Source organism: Danio rerio, chromosome 13, assembly GCF_052040795.2.
Source record: "Danio rerio strain M-AB ecotype USA chromosome 13, GRCz13ab, whole genome shotgun sequence".
Lineage (NCBI taxonomy): Eukaryota > Metazoa > Chordata > Actinopteri > Cypriniformes > Danionidae > Danio > Danio rerio.
Window position 1 is genome coordinate 32,276,335 of NC_141033.1, and position 22,197 is coordinate 32,298,531.

The 22,197-nt window shown below is 32.0% G+C and overlaps 1 protein-coding gene across 11 annotated transcripts in view; it reads right to left on the reverse strand.

Annotated features, from left to right (window-relative positions):
* Positions 1 to 9,161: 9,161 nt before the first annotated feature.
* The window catches only part of LOC147834227 (uncharacterized), a 193,889-nt gene continuing 180,853 nt past the window's right edge, over positions 9,162 to 22,197 (reverse strand). For 2 of the 11 annotated variants that reach the window (XM_087279489.1, XM_087279487.1), the window contains exons 9-14: positions 20,647 to 20,778; positions 17,988 to 18,125; positions 15,625 to 15,830; positions 13,245 to 13,281; positions 12,090 to 12,563; positions 9,162 to 10,038 (exon numbers count right to left, since the gene is read on the reverse strand). The gene's annotated coding sequence lies outside the window, so the exon portion shown is untranslated. Of the gene's footprint in view, positions 10,039 to 10,736; positions 11,642 to 11,888; positions 12,564 to 13,244; positions 13,282 to 15,624; positions 15,831 to 17,987; positions 18,126 to 20,201; positions 20,779 to 22,197 lie in introns of those variants that run through there. The other 9 variants (XR_015506017.1, XM_087279488.1, XR_015506014.1 and 6 more) reach the window with 8 other exon arrangements.

The window sequence follows — 22,197 nt, forward strand, 5'->3', positions numbered from 1 at the left end:
CATGCAGAATCTCTAAGTAGAGACCGAGGGGGGAGAAAAAGAGGGAAAATATCCTTGGGGGAACTGTGGAGGCTGCTATCTCTCAGATGACAAATGTACGCTGAACGTTGTGAAATTGAGAAACAAAATGGTATTAATTTTCAAGTAACAGGGGAGCGGCAACTTTTCCGGCATCGTCTGGTTAAGAGGCTGTGATTCTAGGCTTCTGCGTGCTGAAAGGTTTTCTATTATTTGTTTAGGAGGCAGCGGGGATTGGTTGGGCTTGAAAGAGGGTTGGCTCGCGTCGCTGTTGATGACACAGTGGGGCCCGTGAGCTCTAAGTAATTGACCATTAATGAAGTACAAAAGACTGCCCACTGAGGAATATCCACAAGGGCTCATGGGATATCATAATAGAGGCAATAAAGAGGTGTGGCTTCTATCCATTAACATTACTCCCAGGACTACAATGGGATTTTAAATAGCCAATCAATAAAAGACATCATGATGTTATGCTAATTACATGACCTTTCAGAGTGCGGAAATCAGTGCTTTTCTGGAGGAGCTGAAAGGAAATAAAAATAAGCTGACGATATTGTTAGGCTTTACCAACAGCTGGGACATTGTCCAGGAAGATTAATGCTAAATTCATTAATTTATTAAGTATATTGGTTACATCTTACAACAAGGCTATAGCTGACTATGTTAGCCTTTGAATTGAGTCAGATTGGCAAATATTATTTAATAGAACTGAGCTAACATGAAATAGATAATAAGAACAGGATTAGATTTGTTATGAAAAATGTATTTCTCATTGTTAATTTCGGCACAGTAAATGTAATGAACTTTAATTACCAATAATATTTCAATATTTATTTTAGTGCTGTCAAATCATTAATCGCATCCTAAACAAAAATTTGTATTCAAATATTTCATACGATAATATAGTCATGCATATACACTCACTGGCCACTTTATTAGGTACACCTTACTAGTACTGGGTTGGACCCCCTTTTTTTTTGCATTCAGAACTGCCTTAATTCTTCATAACATAGATTTAAGGTACTGGAAATATTCTTCGGAGATTTTGGTCCATATTGACATGATAGCATCATGCTTACACAGTTGCTGCAGATTTGTTGGCTGCACATCCATGATGCAAATCTCCCATTTCACCACATCCCAAAGGTGCTCTACTGGATTGAAAACTGGTGACTGTGGAGGCCATTTGTGTAGAGTGAACTCATTGTCATGTTCAAGAAACCAGTTTGAGATGATTTGCACTTTATGACAGGACACGTTATCCTGCTGGAAGTAGCCATCAGCCACTATGGTCATAAAGGGATGGAAACTGTCAGCAACAATACTCAGGTAGACTGGCATTGGCACGATGCTCAATTGGTACTAATTGGTACAATTGGTAAAATATCCCCCACACCATTACATCACCACCAGCAGCCTGATCCATTGATACAAGACAGATGGTTTCATGTTGTTGACGCCAAATTCTGACCATTTCATAAGAATGTTGCAGCAGAAATGAAGATTCATCAGACCAGGCAGCATTTTTCCAATCTTCTATTGTCCAAATTTGGTGAGCCTGTTCCAATTGTAGCCTCAGTTTCCTGTTTTTAGCTGACAGGAGTGGCACCTGGTGTGGTCTTCTGCTGCTGTAGCCCATCCGCCTCAAGGTTCGAAATGTTGTGCATTCAGAGATGCTCTTCTGCATACCTCGGTTGTATCGAGTGGTTATTTGAATTACTGTTGCCTTTCTATCAGCTCAAACCAGTCTGGCCATTTTCCTCTGACCTCTGGCATCAACAAGGCATTTGCATCCACAGAACTGCCACTCGCTGGTTATTTTTTCTTTTTTACCCATTCTCTGTAAACCTAGAGATGGCTGTGATTGAAAATCCCTGTAGATCAGCAGTTTCTGAAATACTCAGACCAGACAACAACCATGCCACGTTCAAACTCACTTAAATCCCCTTTCTTCCCCATACTGATACTCAGTTTGAACTGCAGCAGATCGTCTTGACCATGTCTACATGCTTAATTGCATTTAGTTGCTGCCAATGCCATATGATTGGCTGATTAGAAATTTGCATTAACGAGCAGTTGGACAGGTGTACCTAATAAAGTGGTTGGTGAGTATTTTTATAAACACAAAAAATAAACAGTACACACAAATATTTCAATAACTATTTAGTAAAATGTGATTTTTTTAATGCAATTAATCATTTGACAGCACTAACTTATTTAAATGTTAATATTTATTTATTTTCTATTTTAAGAAATTGTAATCGTTTCAAATATGTGAATGGTTATTCAAGCAAATATTAATTTCTCACCTCTTCTGAGGTTAAACCATTGGTATTGTGTTGTTTACATCCTTTTTAGTTATAGGTATTTTGACCCTTTTATGCAAAAAATGCATTGTAGTTGCAATTTTGAAGCACACACAAGGACATCACAAATTATGTCTGACATTTACCATTTATTACAGCAGCTCAAGCTGAATATGAATACCGCGCACCCCAGTCGGTTTTACTTTTAATTTTTCCAGCACGTTATATGGCACTATGAAACGGATATCATTACATATAACAGAGCTTCCATACAAATAGCGAGTAACAACGTCCTTGAAGGCTAAATAAAAAATGGTTGATCACTGGGCGAACAAACGGCAAGAGAAATTTATGGCCGCCGATATGTCCCTCATCATTATGGCAAAGTAGTCAGTAAAATGTGATCGTAACTTTGAGGGAAATAAATAAATTTGGCCCCCTGACCTTGAGGGAAAACGCCAGAGCGGCGATGATGGGCCTCTCTCTTTCCATCACCATCTCTCATTGGTTTCCAAACACACACACACGCAGGCGGGCTAAAGATATTCCACCTTGAATGGCTCCGCTGGCGGCCCCCGGAGAGAGAAAAGAGCGCCCAATCTCAGCTCTGGCAGAGGAAACCAAATGACAGCGCAGGAATATGCAGTGAGCCTCACTTTAAATCAAGATAAAAGACAGAAATGGAAAATAATGGGACGAACAAACCCCCGGACGGCTCGGGCCCCTAATGGAAACACATGGCTGAAGGCTGAGGTGTTGTCAGCAGCCCCGCGCCACGACATTCCTTTTTGATAATCTGGCCTGCCATAAAATTAGAATAGCAAATACCTCCTGACAAAGATGCATGTTCCCCCTCTATTGTGCCATCATAAAAAACTCGGCTGGTGACTCTAAACGCCACAAACTTCAATTTAAATTTACAGCGCCGCGAAAGAAGAAGTGATATGCGCTCAAAAATTTTAATAACCTATTAAGTTACGACTTCAATTTCATTTTATGAATATTTTCCTTGGGGAGCGCAGCCATCAGCAGAGAAAGATAGAAATTTAAAAAAGATAAATAGTGCCATTAATCTACAACATTTCTCTTCCATTATCCTTGAGACGAGGAGTTATTTTTGCTCAGATCCTCACGTAATTAGCTCCTTACACTTGATTCACAAGCCAGAAAATGACCGTGTTCAGAAAATTAAAAATTTGTCATTAAGTGGGATTTAACATAATACCATTTATCTTTATATATTCCCCAGCTGACAAGCGATGTCTGCCATGGAAGTTGATCAGGCTTCAGTGGAAAAGGCAAATGCGTCTCAAAACAAAAGGAGAAAGACCCATTTAAGTTCTCTCTCTAGCTCTCGTTTTCAAATAGGTGGATTCATATATGAATAGATATGAGTAGATATTCATGAGATCTTCATACATGATATTCAAAAAAATTACAAAACTAATACATACAGTTGAAGTCAGAATTATTAGCCTCCCTGAATTATTAGCCCCCCTGTTTATTTTTTCCCCCAATTTCTGTACGGAGAGAAGTTTTTTAAACACATTTCCAAACATAATAGTTTTAATAACTAATTTCTAATAACTTATTTATTGTATCTTTGCCATGATGACAGTGAACAATATTTTACTAGATCATTTTCAAGACTCTTCTATACAGCTTAAAGTGACGTTTAAAGGCTTAACTAGGTTAATTAGGTTATCTAGGCAGGTTAGGGTAAATTGGCAAGTTATTGTGTATTCATGGTTTGTTCTGTAGACTATCAGAAAAAAATGCTTAAAGAGGCTAATAATTTTGACCTTAAAATGATTAATAACAAAAATTTAAACTGCTTTTATTCTAGCCTAAATAAAACAAATGAGACTTTCTCCAGAAGAAAAATACTTTCAGACATACTGTGAACATTTCTTTGCTCTGTTAAACATAATTTGGGAAATATTTATAAAAAGAAAAAAAATATTTTAAAAAGGGCTAATAAATCTGACTTCAACTGTATGTGTTAAATCTAAAACACTTACAATAATCTGTTAAATAATAGTACTGCACTTTTAAACACATTTCAAAATATATATTTAAACATGTACAAATCTTTTTTAATATATTCCCCACATTTTATTTGGCATTTTCTGCAATGTAATTTTATTGAATTAATTTTTTTTTACTCTAAAACACATCATGAAATATTATTTTATATATAAAGGTTGAAATAAAACACTGTTTTAATTTCATATTTATTTACATATAAATTTTAAGCCTCAAAGTTTTAACATATATTTAAAATATATATATATTGGAAAATGGCTTTTACATAAATTTTTTGCATGGTAATTTCATTATTTACAGTTATTAAACACTTTAAAAATGTATATGACAAAAAGTCAAGACAACAATTATTTTCATGTTGTTTTAACTTATTTTAATAAGTTTATCAGGTTTCAACTGATTTTCAAGTTATACAAAACTTAATAATTCATATTTTCGTTAGTTTGACACATGCAAGTTGAGCTAACTACAAAAGTTAAGCTGATTCCCATAGTGCAATAAATGAATCATAAGCTAAAGCTCATTTCTATACAGCACACATTTTTAATTACAGATATTCGTACTTTGTGTGTATATATAAATATGCACGCAAAGGCAAATGCGTCTCAAAACACAAGGAGAAAGATCCATTTAAGTTCTCTCTCTGGCTCTCTTTTTTAAATAGGTGTCATATATGGGTAAATATATGAGTAGCCTTCATGCATGATATGCCAAAAATAATAAAGATGATAATTATTTATGTGTCAAATCTAAAACACTGACATTAATCTGCTAAATCATACAAATAATAAAATAATAATACTGCACTTTTAAACACATTTCAAAATATATATTTAAACGTCCAAAAAATGTTTTAATATATATCCCACTAATTTCTTTAGCATTTTCTGCAATGTAATTTTTTAAAGATATTTTATTTCAAGTTAATAATTTAAATGTTTTTTTTTTTACTCTAAATCACATCATGAAATATATACATTTATAGGTAAAGGTTAAAATAAAATACGGTTTCAATTTCAAAAATATATTATATTGAGTATCACATTAACATATTTAAAATCTATATTTTCCAATGGCTTTTAAATTACTTTATTTTATTTTATTAATATATATATATATATATATATATATATATATTTTTTTTTTTTGCATGGTAATTTCATTATCAACAGTTATTAAAACACTGTAAAAATGTATATGACAAAAAGGCAAGACAACAAATATTTTCACATTTCTTTAACTTATTTTAATACCCTTTTTAAGTTATACAAAATTTAACCACAATTTAGTCAGTTTGATTGATGCGAGTTGAGATGACTTATAAAGTTAGGTTAATTTAACAAAAAAATTGAAGGCAGCAAGATTTATTTACACTGAACTAGCATCAGTCCCATAATGCAATAAATGAATCATAAGCTACAGCTAATTTCTCTACAGCACACACACACTTTTAATTACAGATATTTGTACTATATTTGTGCTATATATACATATAAATGCACACACAATATAATATACAAAATGTATTATTTAAATTAAAATATCCTGCACCAAATTATGGTTGAAAATTTCATGCCAATTTTGTCATATTAAAAATATGGGGGTCTCCTGTACTTAATTTTTTTCTCACTTTTATCTTGAGCATTTCTTTTTTTCTTTCTCCTAAGCAGCAATAACAATATCACTAATATCTAAAAATTAAGTGTCACTTACAAAAAATAAAACTTGCTAGACTTTCAGATGAGAGATAATGTCTGGAAGTTTTTTAAATCCAGTTATTGTTTGTCTCTTGGGCATTAAACACAAATTTGGTAAGATCATGACTACGGAGCTCACAGCAGGCTGCCCCATAATATCTAATGGGTCATCAAAGGGAATTGTTGGTGGAGAGCGAACATTTACTCAAATAGTTATGGAAAACCCCATGAGGTGTCACATGACTCATTACCGCCAAGCTCTTTGCTTAGTTATCAGACTCATATGGCTATTAGAAAGGCAGGTTAAAATAGACAGGCATTTGGCACTCTTCTTATTCTATTAAAAAGCTCAAGCTAATGCTGATTGTAATGAACTGGTGTAATGCACACGATCATAACCATAAAATATACTGCCAGCGTAGCTATAAATACAAAGACCTTATTATCCGCAAGTAAATTGGTGCCTGTATAGTCTTTGCAATTATGATTTATGACTGCCGAGCGAAATGAAGATTACAACATAAATATGGCCAAAAAAAAAAAAAAAGAAAAAAAGATGTGAGAATTGGTTTGGTGGCCTCAGACAGACCCGCCTGTTTATCTGACAGAATAACAAGCCTTGACTGCTGCTCAGTGAGAGTCCCGAGTGCTCAGTCTAAATACAAATCACAGGCAGAAAAACTCCTGGAGTTTAAGCCTGTTTTATCACCTCAGCTCTTGCCAGATTAACCAGGTGAAGCTCCAAAGCTCTCCTTTTAGATACAATAGGCCGAAAACAGAAGTGCAGATACAGAACATTTAAGGCAAATGAACTCATTTTATAAATCATTGTTTTTTTTTTATTTAAAGTTATAAAATAGAAAAGTTGTCATAATGCAAAAGTGTAAATAAAAGCCAATATTTGTTAATAAAAAGCTACAGACACATTTTCATACTGTTTAAGGTGAAGTTCATTCAAAAAAATGAACAAAAAATTATGTCATCAACTGTTACCACCCTGGAGTTTAGTGTTTTTCTGAAAAACACAAGAGATGATGTTTGTAAAAATCCCAGAAAACTGGTAGCCGCTGACATTCATAGTAAGGAAAAAAAGTACAATTGGTGTGGCTACCAGTGGCTACCAGTGTCCAACATTTTTCAAAATATCTTTTGTATGTGTGTGTGTTTGACAGAAAAAAAAAGAAATTAAAAACAGGTTTGGAACCACTTGAGGGTGAATAAACAATGACCGAATTATCACTTTTGGGTGAACTATACCTTTTGGTATACCTTGCAGTACAAATAATTAAAATATATATATAAATATAATATTTAAAATATGTGACCCTGGACTAGGCATGGGCCAGTATATGATCTGACGGTATAATAACCTTGGATAAAAATATCACGATTTCACGGTATTGTGATTACTGCTTTAATATATAAATTATAAATAATATAATATATATAAATTATATAATATAAATTTAATATTTTATACTTTTAAAAATACTTTTCCCCTTTGAACACAATATATTTTATTTTGAGAAACATTTAAGATATTGTGGATAAGCAACTATGTCAGGCTAAAGAATTAAGTTCATCCAATTCACCCATAGCAAGTCTTTGGACTGTGGGAAAACCGGAGCACTCGGAGGAAACTCATGCGAACACCAGCCGGTACTCGAACCAACAACCTTCTTGCTGTGCCACTGAGCCACCGTGTAACCCTCCTTGTATTTTTTTTTTTTTTTTTTTTTTTTTTTACATGTAAAGTTAGAAAATAGAAAAGTTCCATAATGCAAAAATGTTAATAAATGCAAAAACTTAATCATAAGCTAAAGACAAATTTCCGTAGTAATACATTAGTAATACATATTACAATCAAAAAAATTTTTGATATGCCTGTGGAAGGAAATTTACAAAGTAAAAAAAAAGTTACAATGGAAGATGATCTTTATTTACTATTCTAATAGTTTTGACTGAATATATGTTTTGCTTTTTCCACAAATGTACCCATGCAGCATAAGACTTAGAAAAGCATTAGAATAGCAAAGAATGAGAATATTTATTAACACTTTATAATAATTACACACTATAAATCATGTATTAAGCTTTAGCAAATAGTTAACTCATCATGTGTTAAGCATTAACTCTACATTATAAGACACTAGCAAACAGTTTATAACTGCAGCTACAAATGCCGTGTTCTTGACTTATAAACACATTTATAATGTGCTTAAAATGGTACTTTCATACTTTGTTACTAATTAATTTTTCATTACTAAATTAGGTAATGGTTACTATGACTATTTATGCTTTATAAATCTTGAGTTAATTAACAAGTGATTAACAAATGATGAGTTAACTATTTGCTAATGCTTAATAAATTGATTTATAATGTGTAGTTATTATAAAGTGTTACCGAATATTTTTCGTGATACAGAGTCACATATAAATATAACTACTATACTATATAATTTAAAATAGTATTATTATATAGTATTATCATGTAAACTTCAGTTAAATTAAAAGTAAGGGGTTTCCTTTATTTTATGTTTTAGTAATGCCAAGCAGAACGAAGATCTTCACATGTAAATTTGGTCCCAAACCTTATTAAAAAAAAAATAATAAAAAAAATGCCTTGACTGGTGCTCGGTGAGAGTGCTCAGTGTAAATAAATATTCCACACTCTCAGAAATAAAGCCATCACTAAAGCAATCAGTTTTTTTAAGGTACACTTTTGCTCTGTTTAGCTACTAATATACACTCTCAGAAATAAAGGTACGTGAGCTGTCACTGGGGTGGTACCTTTTTAAAAGGTACAAATTTGTACCTAATATGTCCATAATAATACCTCAAGGGTACATATTAGTACCTAAAAAGTACAAAAGTGTTTTTCTTAAAATTTGTAAGTTGTAATATATACATTTGAGGTATACCAATATGAACCCTTTAACTACAAACATGTACCTTTTGGAAAGGAACCACCCCAGTGGCAACTCGCGTACCTTTATTTCTAATAAAGTGTATACACTTTAGGTACAAATATGCATTTTTAAGGCACTAATATGGATCCTTCAGTCACAGGCGTGAAAAGGTAGAGCCGAAGTGACAGCCTTTCAACCTTTATTTTTTTAAGTGCAGACAACTTTCTCACCTCAGCTCTTGCCGGATTAAGCAGGTATAAGAGCTCCTAAATGAACTCTCGTTCAGACGCAAAAGGCCAAAAAACAGCAGTGCATAACCAGCACATTCAAAGCTAATAAACTCATTTCATAATAATATGTGTGACTATGCTGGCCATCAATCACGATGAGGAGTTTGCCTTCTCCTGATGCTGAATTGAGCCGTTGACCCCAATCAGTCCATGTGGCGAATATTTGGAATTACAGCGGGGAGTTGATTAATTTTACATGAATTCGGTTGCAAAGGAGGGAAATAGATTCTGGCTGCACACCACTTCATAGTGAATGGCTCGGGCTAGATTTTGTGTGGGTGGGCTTTCTGAAGATTGAAGAGGGGCTCTCAGTCATAATCCTGGAGCAATTTTCATGTGTTGTTTCTCAAACCCCATTTTGTCCACAAATAGGAGCAATTTCAAAGAGAACAGTGACCCGACTCCTGGAGCCAGAACAGAGTTTATTCTGAGATGCCTGATTAGATGGAGCTCTAGCCAGAACCATTTATCTTATGTAGCGGCGTGGCGATTTAATGAAAATAAATATATATAAAATAGCCATGTATCCAACGAAAGCACTAGTGAAAGTGCCTGTATACGTGGAGCATCATAAGACTCCCCGCAGCTTTCACACCTGCCTTCACAAGCCTCTGCCTGTGGCCTGAGACGCTCAGACGGGCCGGAGAGATGAATGGAACATCCACCATTTGGTCCTCATTACATTTGGCCACAGAAAATGGATTTTGATTTTTGTCACAGCTGCTAACCTCCTTGGGCCCATTTCAGGAGGACTTGAGGACACCTGGAGCTGAGAAAAAAACACATCCAAATCATGGATGTAGACTAAATGATGATTTTAAAGTATGTACCACAGAATTAGAGGTGGGATTGCATAATCATTTTAAAGCAATATTGGGAGTTCAATATTGTGTTGTAATGCTGATTAACTTAAAGTTAATTGGAGATTTAGCTCATTGAAAGTGAATGGAATCAATCTGAAAATATTTATTTTAATTTATTATTAGTTTTTATTCATTCATTTATTTTCCTTCAGCTTAGTCCCTTTTTTATCAGAGGTTGCCACAGCGAAATGAACCGCCAACTATTTCAGCATGTGTTTTACGCATCGGATGCCCTTCCAGTGCAAACCAGTACTGTAAAACTCATTCATTCATGTACTTATTCGTTCATTTATGTTTCAGTAATATAGATTAACAACAAATTCATAGATTTAAGGCACTCGTGAAAAAATGTAAAAACCTTTTCTATTAAACATCACCTACTTTTTTGCATAATGCAAAGGTTCAATGCAAACAGCTTTTTGATTTTTCCACTTATTTTTCAAGTGCCCTGAACTTATGATTTCATTGGTTATATTTATGAATCTCTCACCCGAAGAGAACCGATACATTAACCACCCTTGAAGCACTTTTTCTTTGATTTTGGATTTACAAAAATATGAACTAACAGTTTAGGGAAGAGATTAAAAAATAGGGAGAATGCATGTGTGTTCAAGTATTTATTTATATTTACGCTTTTTAACAAGTTTTTATAAACACAAGGTTCCAATGTTTATAATAAAAAATCATTAAATGAAAACAATTTTGTCAGTTTTGTAGTTTTTCAACTGAAACTGTTTGAGGAAACCGATTGCTACAAACCATTTGAGTTAAAAAACTAATCAAGTACTGTCAACTTACTCCATTTAAGCTGAAGTAATGAGGTATTTAATTAACTCATTACCTTTAACACTGAGTTCAAAACTCTTTTCAGATGAGTATAATTAACTTTCAGTCGATTTTGAGTTAACTACACTCATTTCATTTGATAAAGTTGACTGTTGGGGTTTACAGCTTAATTATCATTTTTATTTTTGTTATTTAGATTTAATTTTAATTCAAATATTTCCTTGGCAACTAGATGTAAAATAAACAATTTCTTTGAGAGAAAAAAAAATATTTAGGTGGTTTATTTAGGAATAAACATAGAAGGAGGGGCCAGTAAATTTAACTTAAAATGTCATTTTCAAGGTGTACCGCAGTTTGGAAAAGTCAAGGTTTTAAAACCGCCAACATTTTTTGTTATACCGTTTTTTTTATTTACATTTTTTTGCTGTTGTTGTTTTTTTAGAACAACAGTATCTTCAGCAGAAAATATATCCAAAGATGCTGTTTTAAATTCTGAAGAAATCAGTGTTTTCGAAACTAATGAAGACAAGAGAGGTCAATGAATCATTTGAATTATTGAGCCGGACATGTCTACTGTTCCAAAATATCTTAAATGCTTCTCAAAATAAAATATATTGTGTTCAAACGGGGGAAAAGTTGTTATTTTTACCCAGACATTAAAAAATTATATAATAGAGCAGTAATCACTATACACTCTCCGAAATAAAAGTACAAAAGCTGTCACTGGGGTAGTACATTTTCGAAAGGTACATATTTGTACTTAAAGGGTATTTTAAATATATACCTCAAAGGTATACATATTAGTACTTAAAATATATATATATACTATATATACTATAAATATATATACCACCCCAGTGACAGCTCTTGTACCTTTATTTCTGAGAGTGTACCATGAAACCGTGATATTTTTATACAAGGTTATCGTGCCTTATCATAACTAAATTTTAAAAAATTAAATAATTTTTTTGCTAATCAACATAACATTCCAAATACTGTCATCTGAGCTATACAATGGTTATCCAAAATATTGCTATTCTAGTGTGGTCATGCTATCATTTTTGAATAATACATTTATTAAAAAAACAAACAAACAAACATGTCACTGTCTTATATCTCTCTCTCATTCCACACACACAAAACAACAGTGCACTGCTTACATGCTACTCACATCGATTCAGCTCCCGGGGGCCCAAACCAATTTCTCTTGTTTTCTGCCCGTCTCCCTGCCTGAACCTGCAACAGCCATCAGACCCATTAATCCTTCCACCCAAGATGACTATGACTGATTTGGCCGCCAAACAATCAATTTGTATCTCTCTCACTCTTTCACTCATTCCTTCTCTTTTGTGGATGTAAAGAATATCATGAAAAAGTGTCAGCGGTAACAGTTTCACAACAGTGGAGTAATAGAGTAATAAGGCAATCAGCGTTTGACCTTGGAAGACAACTAATTCATCTGCCCATCTATCTTAATTATTTCACTTTTCAAAGCACAGTGGAAAAGAAACTGTATCAGTCATTCAACCCTCTGAAGCAGTCGAGTCGTTTCTCCCATGTTGATTTCAGTTTTCTGTTGTTTTTAGTTTTCGCCAAATGAACTCAAGAGAAATGTTTGATGGACATCAGGTGTAGCGAGAAATCTCTGGAAAAGTAAAGAGAAAGAGAGAGATCATAAACACAAAAGATCAACAAATAATTCAGAATTAAGTTTTTACCTCAAAATTATAATTTGGTTATTATATACTCAACACCCTTATTATTATTATTATTATTATTATATAGCCTTTGTTTTGTTACAAATTCACTATTAATTTGGCTCTCACTTTGTATTAAGTGACCCTAACTACTATATACTTGCATCAAAAAATAAATACAATGTACTTACTGTGTTTATAATATATTGGGTCCCACTTTATATTAAGTGTCCTTAACTACTATGTACTTCCATCAAAAAATAAATACAATCTACTTACTGTGTTTATGATGTATTTGAGAACACTTGTGGTGCTTTTAAGTTGGGATAGAGGTTGGGTTATGAACAGGTTTGGTGGTATGGGTAGGTTCAAGGGTGGGTTAACGTGTAAGGGATGGTCAACATTGTATTTACAAATGTAATTACAAAAGTTAATTACAGATGTAATTACATAAGGATATTTAATCAAGCATAAGTACACAGTAAAGTCACAACAAAACAAAAACATGGATTATTATAAAATGAATTGAGCAGTTAAGAAGTATTCTAAAGTATTCTAAGAGATATTGTCAATTGTTCACATTTAAACATTTATTGGTGAACACTTATAGAATAGAAACTCTAACATACCTGCTTGATTCAGAAGAAAAAAAGGTTTTATTGGTTGCTGTAAAAAGATACACACACACACACACACACACACACACACACACACACACACACACACACACACACATACATATAAATATATTTATATATATATATATATATATATATATATATATATATATATATATATATATATATATATATATATATATATATATATATTTAAGTAGTATCAGCATCCGTAAAGCCTCTTTACCCTTTGTGTATTACTCCGCCCACATACAACCAGCAAAACGCAGACATTACAGATCTAAAGTTTAAAAGATGCTTGCTCAACTGTTTAACTGTCAGCTTATGATTTAAATCCAAGGCGGAAGAAAGTAGTTCCACATACAAAAGGGTTTTTGAGACTCACCATGTTTGATTTTGTTTTTATATACAATTACTGTATGCCGTCAAACTGCTGTATAAACGCAATATCACACTCGAAGCAGTGCGATATGGCTGTATATTGGCACTGGTGGGAGGCGCCGTCAAACTGTTGTATAAACGCAATATCACACTCGTAGCAGTGCGATATGGTGGGGGCACTAAGGTACTCGGCCGCCGATATACAGCCATATCGCACTGCTACTCGTGTGATATTGCTCATATGGTGGTGGAGGAAGAGATGAGGAGATTCCCCCCAATGAGTAAAGCGCTTTTAGTGTCTAGAAAAGCGCTATATAAATGTAAGGAATATATATCCAGTTGAAGTCAGAATTATTAACCCTACTGAATAGCCCCCCTGTTTATTTTTTCCACAATTTCTGTTTCACAGAGAGAAGATGTTTTTAACACATTTCTAATCATAATAGTTTTAATAACTCATTTCTGATAACTGTTTTATTTTAGCTTTTCCATGATGACAGTAATAATATTTTACAAGATATTTTTCAAGACACTTCTATCCAGCTTAAAGTGACATTTAAAGGTTTATCTAGGTTAATTAGGTTAACTAGGCAGGCTAAGGTAATTAAGCAAGTTATTCTATAATGATGGTTTGTTCTGTAGACTATCGAAAAAATAAAGTGCCCTAAAGAGGCTAATAATTTTGTTCTTAAAATGCTTTTTTAAAAATTAAAACCTGCTTTTATTCTACCTAAAATAAAATAAACAAGACTTTCTCCAGAAGAAAAAATATTATCAGACATACTGTGAAAATTGTTTTGCTCTGTTAAACATGATTTGGGAAATATTTAAAAAAGGAGAAAAAAATCAAAGTGGGGCTAATAATTCTGACTTCAACTGTATGTATAAACATACATAGATGCCCTATTAAATGCTGTTTCTATTGGCCGCTTTCTGTAAACTGCACACCCTGTTAAAATGAAAACCGCCAAACTAAACTATAGAGTGCATTCGTTCCTGTCCCCTTTTTCAGTGGAATTTGTTGCAGAACAACTTTTCCCTTTTGCATTTACCATAGGAGCTTTTAAAAAAGTATTCATAAAAAACATTAGAATCATGGACCAAATCATCAGCATATGAAATACTGTATATGAAAATCAGACATAAAGACTATAAACTAAATGGTTTTTTACCAAAGAAGAAGAAAATGAAAAATATTTACCCATGGAGCATTGTGCATGACAAAATCAAAATTATAAACTTCACAAATTATATAAAACTTTCATTTAAAGTTTTTGATGCATTATATGAGAGTAGGCAGAGCTAAATATTTTATTTGATGGAGTCAAAACAACCTCAAAGGTTTATTGAATATTGTTAAAGATCAGTTGCTCTATGAAGAAAAAGTTTTTACTTTTGAATGCGCCTGTTATATTCTATACAGCAACACAAAATCGTGAGCTAATACAATATTTAAAAATGACTATTAAACCTGTAATACTGAGTTAATACATATTAAAAATCTAATCAACACATTCTTATCTGTTTTGGGGAATTCAAGTCTTGGCAGATTTAAAGGGATAGACACAATAAATATATATTTATTTACTCTCCAAAAATTAGTTCTAAACATTTATAAGTATCTTTATTCTGTTAAACATAAAGACATTTTGAAGAAACCTATAATCATTAATACAGCCATATCGCACTGCTACTCGTGTGATATTGCTCATATGGTGGTGGAGGAAGAGATGAGGAGATTCTAAACATTTATAAGTATCTTTATTCTGTTAAACATAAAGACATTTTGAAGAAACCTATAATCATTAACTTCCACAGGAGAAAAAAAAAAATCTTTTGAAGCATCATAATTTTGGGTGAACTTCAATGGACAAACTAAAATCTCTTAGATATGATCAAAAATGCCTTAATTTGTGTTTTTAATGATGAATAATTCATAGTTGGATAAACTAACCCTTTAATTTATCATAAGCTCATTCATAATACTTACTCATAACTTTTAGGGGGGTTGTATTTAATCTTCTCACTCCAAGTCCTTCTTGATACCCAAAACCAAAATGACACCACTTTTCATCCAAGAAAGAGTCTGATCGTCACTGCAGATTACCAGGCTCATCTAGCGAGAGGAACATGAGGCCAGAACCCCCCTCTGAATGGCGAGGAGCAGAAGGCAGGGTCGGCCATGTCTGGGAAAAGCTGCAGTGGAACATTTGTCAGGAGACAGTGACAAAAAGGGGGTGGAAGGGTGGGGAGGCAAAGCTCCACACTATTCAGAGACAATTTGTAAGCACGGCTGTTGAAGTCAGGCCAAAGACTGGCGAACAGCTGGAGCCCCACCATGATTGATAAACGTGGGCCCCAAGAACTTCATTTCGATGTGAATGAAGACAAAAGCCCGACAATGTTCAGCGAGTGTGTAATGTTAGCGTCATTAAGTGTCAGCCCTGGACATGCCCTGGCTCTCAGATGGGCGACGGAGAGATGCCATGAGGGAGGTCAAGACCCTCACTAATTACCATTTTAGGACAAAACACTCTTTTATAGCAAAGCAATTATTGATTTACCTCTGAGGGGAGATCATTGTAGAGTAGTTACGTCGTAACAGTCATGATCGCGCTGATTGGATGCTTTCTGGGATATTTTTTGTTGTATGAACTGCTTAATAATACTTTAATTAGAACTCATTTGTAATCTTTTAAATAGTGGTTTACCTGGAGTAGGGATTTCCAGAGTACAGCTACAGAGGTTTAATTCTTTTGGCCTCTGTGGTTCAGATTTGTTTTATTATAAAAATCACAGTTTAAGCAATTTATTTATTAAAATATTTCATTAATCTACTTCAGTCAGTTAATTTATCATGAAAATTCATCTGGAATTTAAAACCTGGTGTTTTAGTTGAATCAATGCTAACAGTTTTATTTTAGTTCCTTTTGTGGTTTAGTCAGCAAAAAAATTAATTAATAAATAAAATAATAATAATAATAATAATAATAATAAAAATAACAAAACTACAGAGCTTTTTTCAGTGCTTTAAATAAAACTGTAATTTCAATCAGAGAAAATATACATTTAAATCCAAGATGACAACACATTTTTGTTTACATTAAAATTTAAATGGAATTTAATATGTGATGTTTCATTGAGTCAAGATTCACAGAATACACTAATGGATGCAATTATGGAGTCAGACTCATACAAAATCACACACCTTTTCTTCAGTGGATTGTAACAAAATACATATCACAGTCTAGAAAAATATATGTGCGTCTTATGATTTAGTAATAGTATTATTAATTATGCATAATCAAAATGTACATGAAATTTTAAGAAGTTGTGTTAAATATTGCTAAAACGGTCCTGATTGATGTGGTTAATTTTAAGTCTTTATGGTTCAGTCTGTAACAATAAAGTAAATAATTTAGTAAAAAGATCAAATAAGAAACACCTCAGTGCTTTAACCCTTTAACTACCCCATCAAGAAAAGAAAACACACTCGATGGATTTTTTTCTCAACACATTCTATAATTTCTAAAATATCTGCCTCATGGCTGATATGTCAGTTTATGGTACCGGACTTAATATATACAATGAAAAACCTGAAAATATAAAGTGTAAGACCAATTTATTTTAAAAATATTCAAAATAAAACATTTTTGAATACTAAATCATCTTTTTTTTAAGTATCCCATAAAATATTTCAGATTCTCATGTAACATGTTTCCTTGTTTGTTTGTTTGTTTGTTTGTTTTTTACAATTAATCCAAAATCAAGTGTAGAAGTGCAACAGGATGTTTTTATTTTTATTTTTATTAAACCAACAATGCTGTGTGTATGCCATTATTTAAAACAGTCATTCTTTAGATGACTTTAACAGTCATTATTTAAAACAGTCAAAACATGGTCAACCATTTGGTAGAGGGATTAAAGGCAAATTTATACTGCAATCAACATAATATTAAAGGGAGAGTTTACTCAAAAATGAACATTTGTTCATCATTAACTCATTAATTTCACTTGTTCCAAACGTTTGTGTGTTTCTTTGTTTTGTTGAATACTACAGAAGTTATTTTGAATCGTTAATGGTTGCCTTTGCCTTTTTCAACTTTGGATGTCAGTGGCTACAATCAAAGCTGTTTGATTACTAATATTCTCCAAAATATCTTATTTTGTATTTAACAAAAGAGAGAAATTAATATAAGATTTGAACAACTTGAGGTTATCTAAATTTTGAGTTGTCCTTAACTGCCTAATCCCACATCCCACATTTTTATATGCAAGATTGTTTTTACACTGTGTAAACATCAACAAATTGGGCAGCACAAATTCTAAATGAAAATCTTAAGGTTTTCTCACCTTCAGCTGCCATTCCTTCCCAAGTGGTTCAACGATCTATGTCATGACCATGATCATCATCATCTGTGTTTGCCTCTTCATTTGCCTACTAAGGAGCGTTCAGGAAGATGCACAGATAAAGTCACAGCTGTGGAGACACTAACAGAGAAGGAAAACTGACTATGTGTAAAAGCATTTTGCTTGTATTATGATTAAATATTTAGTCAGTATTTAATACAGTACACTGTAAACACGCTGGAAAAATTACAATTAATAAAAGAAGAGCAAAAACATTTTGGTTTACATTATCCAATATTCTTCCTTAGGCTTAGTTCTAAAGACATATTATATTATACTATTAGCCCCCCTTTGTTTGTTTTTTTTCTTTTTTAAACATTTCCAAATTATTTTTAACTGAGCAAGAACATTTTCACAGTATATCTGATAATATTTTTTTCTTTCGGAGAAAGTCATTTGTTTCATTTTTGCTAGAATAAAAGCAGTTTTTAATAATAATTTAAAAAAAAAACATTTTAAGGTAAAAATTATTAGCTTCTTTAAGCTGTATTTTTTTTGATAGTCTACAGAACAAACCATCATTATACAATAACTTGTCTAATTACCTAGTTAACCTAATTACCCTAGTTAAGCCTTTAAATGTGACTTTAAGCTGTATAGAAGTGTCTTGAAAAGTATCTAGTCAAATATTATTTACTGCCATCATGGCAAAGATCAAATAAATCAGTTATTAGAAATGATTTAACAAAACTATTATGTTTAGAAATGTGTTGAAAAATGTCCGCTCTATGTTAAACAAGAAATTAGGAAACAAATTAACAAAGAGGCTAATAATTAAGTGGGGCTAATAATTCAGACTTCAACTGTATGTCTGCAACAATACTTTTAAAACTGTTAAATGGAGGGTTCTATTCAAATGCAATCAACAGTTTGGGGTGCTTTTCCGAAAACTATTGTAAGCCAATTAAGGTCACAAGTTTGGTCGTTACAAACATAGTTCGTTGATTTGGCATTTCCCAAATTCATTGTTTCAACGAACATTCGCAAACTGCGTCGCAAACTTGTATGCTTGCAACTACACCTCCAAAGCTGTAGTTAGAAACATAGTTCCTGACTGTGCACTATTCCCATTTATCCCCCCTATGCCCTATTCATTTAGGATATTCCAACATTTAAACTTGGAATATATCAATTTTTTAAATCATTAAAGTCATTTTTTTTAGGTGTAATTTTCTTTCAACCTATTTACAGTTCAGTTTCAACGATCTTCATGTTTACAATTGCGCTCCCTTCATAGTGCACTTTGAAAACATTGATGTCATTTTGAACACAGCTGTGACCTATGATTTAAAAGTGGAATTTGTTCCATCTCCAAAGCTTGTGAAAACAAAGGACATTCGTTAATGCTTTTAATTTATAGTGGGTTATTTATTAAGTATCTTTATTAATATTTATTATTATTACTATTATTATTATTGTTATTATTATTATTATGATTATTATTATTATTATTATTATTATTATTATTATTGATATCATTATCATTTCATTTTCAATTTAATTTTTTAATAAATAGCCTATATATTTATTTATTTATATGATTTATATATGCTTTATAGAAACGCACCCCTGTATGGCAAAAGTTGACTTGACAACAACAAAAAATAAATAAATAAATGAATAAAAAACAGCAAATATGATAATCCTTTGAAATTGAAAGTCAAAAAGGTAATATTTTAAAGAGAGAAATTGAGTGAACATTAAAAACAATATGTTCAACTAATTTGTAATTATTTCACTTATTACACTGATTTTTACAGTGTAGTTTTTATTGTAATTAACAAAAGAAAAAAAAACGGTTTGTGTCATTTAAAATGGTACATTGTCAACTAATAAAAATAATTTCATAAAACCATACACATTTTTATGGTCTAATTAGCTTCTTTTATACTTCATTTTATATATATATATATATATATATATATATATATATATATATATATATATATATATATATATATATATATAAATATATATATATATATATATATATATATATATATATATATATATATATATATATATATATATATATATATATATACCTTCCTTAAAACCTTCCATAAAAAAATGAACAAGCAAACAGTCTTAAAGCAGAACAATATAGACACCTCTATTCTCCACGTATTAAACGGCTGGCTACTCTTAAGAACTTACCAAGCAAATTGAAAAGTTTTCTGTCAGAGCATGAAATGTATAGTTCATAAAAATTGTATATTGTTCTGTTTTAACCCTAAATCTCAATCGCAGATACCCTTGTGGCAACAAAGCGCATCCTCAGGTCATCCATTCAGCAGCACCAGGCCAGATTTGAGCTGCCATGGCTCACGATGAATGAGTGAATATTGATGAACACGGAGGATCTACAGGGGCAATCTTTTTTTCCCCCCGTTTGGCGGAACGAGGGAGGGAAGAGGCGCCTCAATGGTCCCGCGGGAGGACTGCACCTCTCTCAATATTCAGAATATTCTGGTTGAAGTTCAGAGAGAGATATCAATCTCACTTTGAAGCGCCAGGCCTTCATTTGTTTGTGAGAGATGTGAGGTGTTCGCCAGATGACTGTGCCAATTCTTCAAAAGCCACTTACAGTAGAGACACTCACTGTAGCGTTTGCTTTTGTTGTCTGGGTTTAGATGACTCTCAAAGCCAATAGTGAAGCTTGATTGAAGTGGTGCACCTAGTTCACCTGGGCGTTGAGGAGAACATGCAACCTGTGCTGTATGACAGAGCGAAGCTAAATGCAAAATGGAAAACAAAAATACAGAAAAATTGTAATTATCATAATGAGCCAAAGCAAAAACAGATATCAATAAACTGATAAATGAAAACTGTACATTAAGGGCATGTTTACACAGCAGTGGTTTACAAACTTTTTCCAGTGTAGTATGGACAGACACATTTTGGAAAACTTGTATAAAAAATGAATTACTTTATCACTAACCTATATAAACACATATTAAAGCCTTAGTAGTATATATTATAGCATGTTTTATTATGGTAATCCTACTACTATACTATACTATATTATTCAAGTAGTCCTGTGTCCAAAGAATATTGCTATATTGCTTAAAATACATGTATGCCTTGTTATATATTTTGTTACATATATTTAGCTTGTCATTTTGCAAAAATCTAAACCGAAATGCATTTTTCTACAGACTCTGTTGTTTTTTTTCTTTATTCACAATACATATTTATAACACACACACACACACTCACACACGCAAACACACAGTGCTGTGTATATATCCACCACCCACAAATCTCTCATTTAAATAAATATTTTCTAGGATGCTTTACATGATTATATTTGTGTGTATATATTACTTTAGTCAGCACTGATGCCAAATCTGGAGCTTTTACAATAATGGATCACAAAATTAGTAGCCCAAATTTATATGTTAGGGAAAAATATTAAGTAATGTTTTCAAAAAGAAAAGTTGTAGTTTGTATTTTTCACATTTTTTTTTTGCAATATTTTGCACGAATTTAAATGCATTATCTTTTCATTTCTAAAGATGTTTTGTGACTAAAATATTATTTTAATACATGTATCTGTTTAATAAATCTGTTTTGTTTAAATGTGCTAATATATATTACCCATACTCACTGAGAAATTAATAATAAAAAAAAAAAAAAAAATATATATATATATATATATATATATATATATATATATATATATATATATATATTTATTTATTTATTTATAATAAATAAATATATAATAAAATATATAATTTATAATATAATAAAATATATAATTTATAATATAATAATATATATAATTTATAATATATATATATATATATATATATATATATATATATATATATATATATATATATGTATGTGTGTGTGTGTGTGTGTGTACATATTTACACACACACACACACACACACACAAATTGTACAGTTGAAATCAGAACTATTAGCCCCCCTGAATTTTTAGCCCCCGTTTACCCCCCCCCCATTTCTGTTTAACGAAGAGAAGATTTTTTTCCACACATTTCTAAACATAATAGTTTTAATAACTCATTTCTAATTACTGATTTATTTTATCTTTGTCATGATGACAGTAAATAATATTTAAAATAATATTTTACAAAACACTTTCTATACAGCTTAAAGTGACATTTAAAGGCTTAACTAGC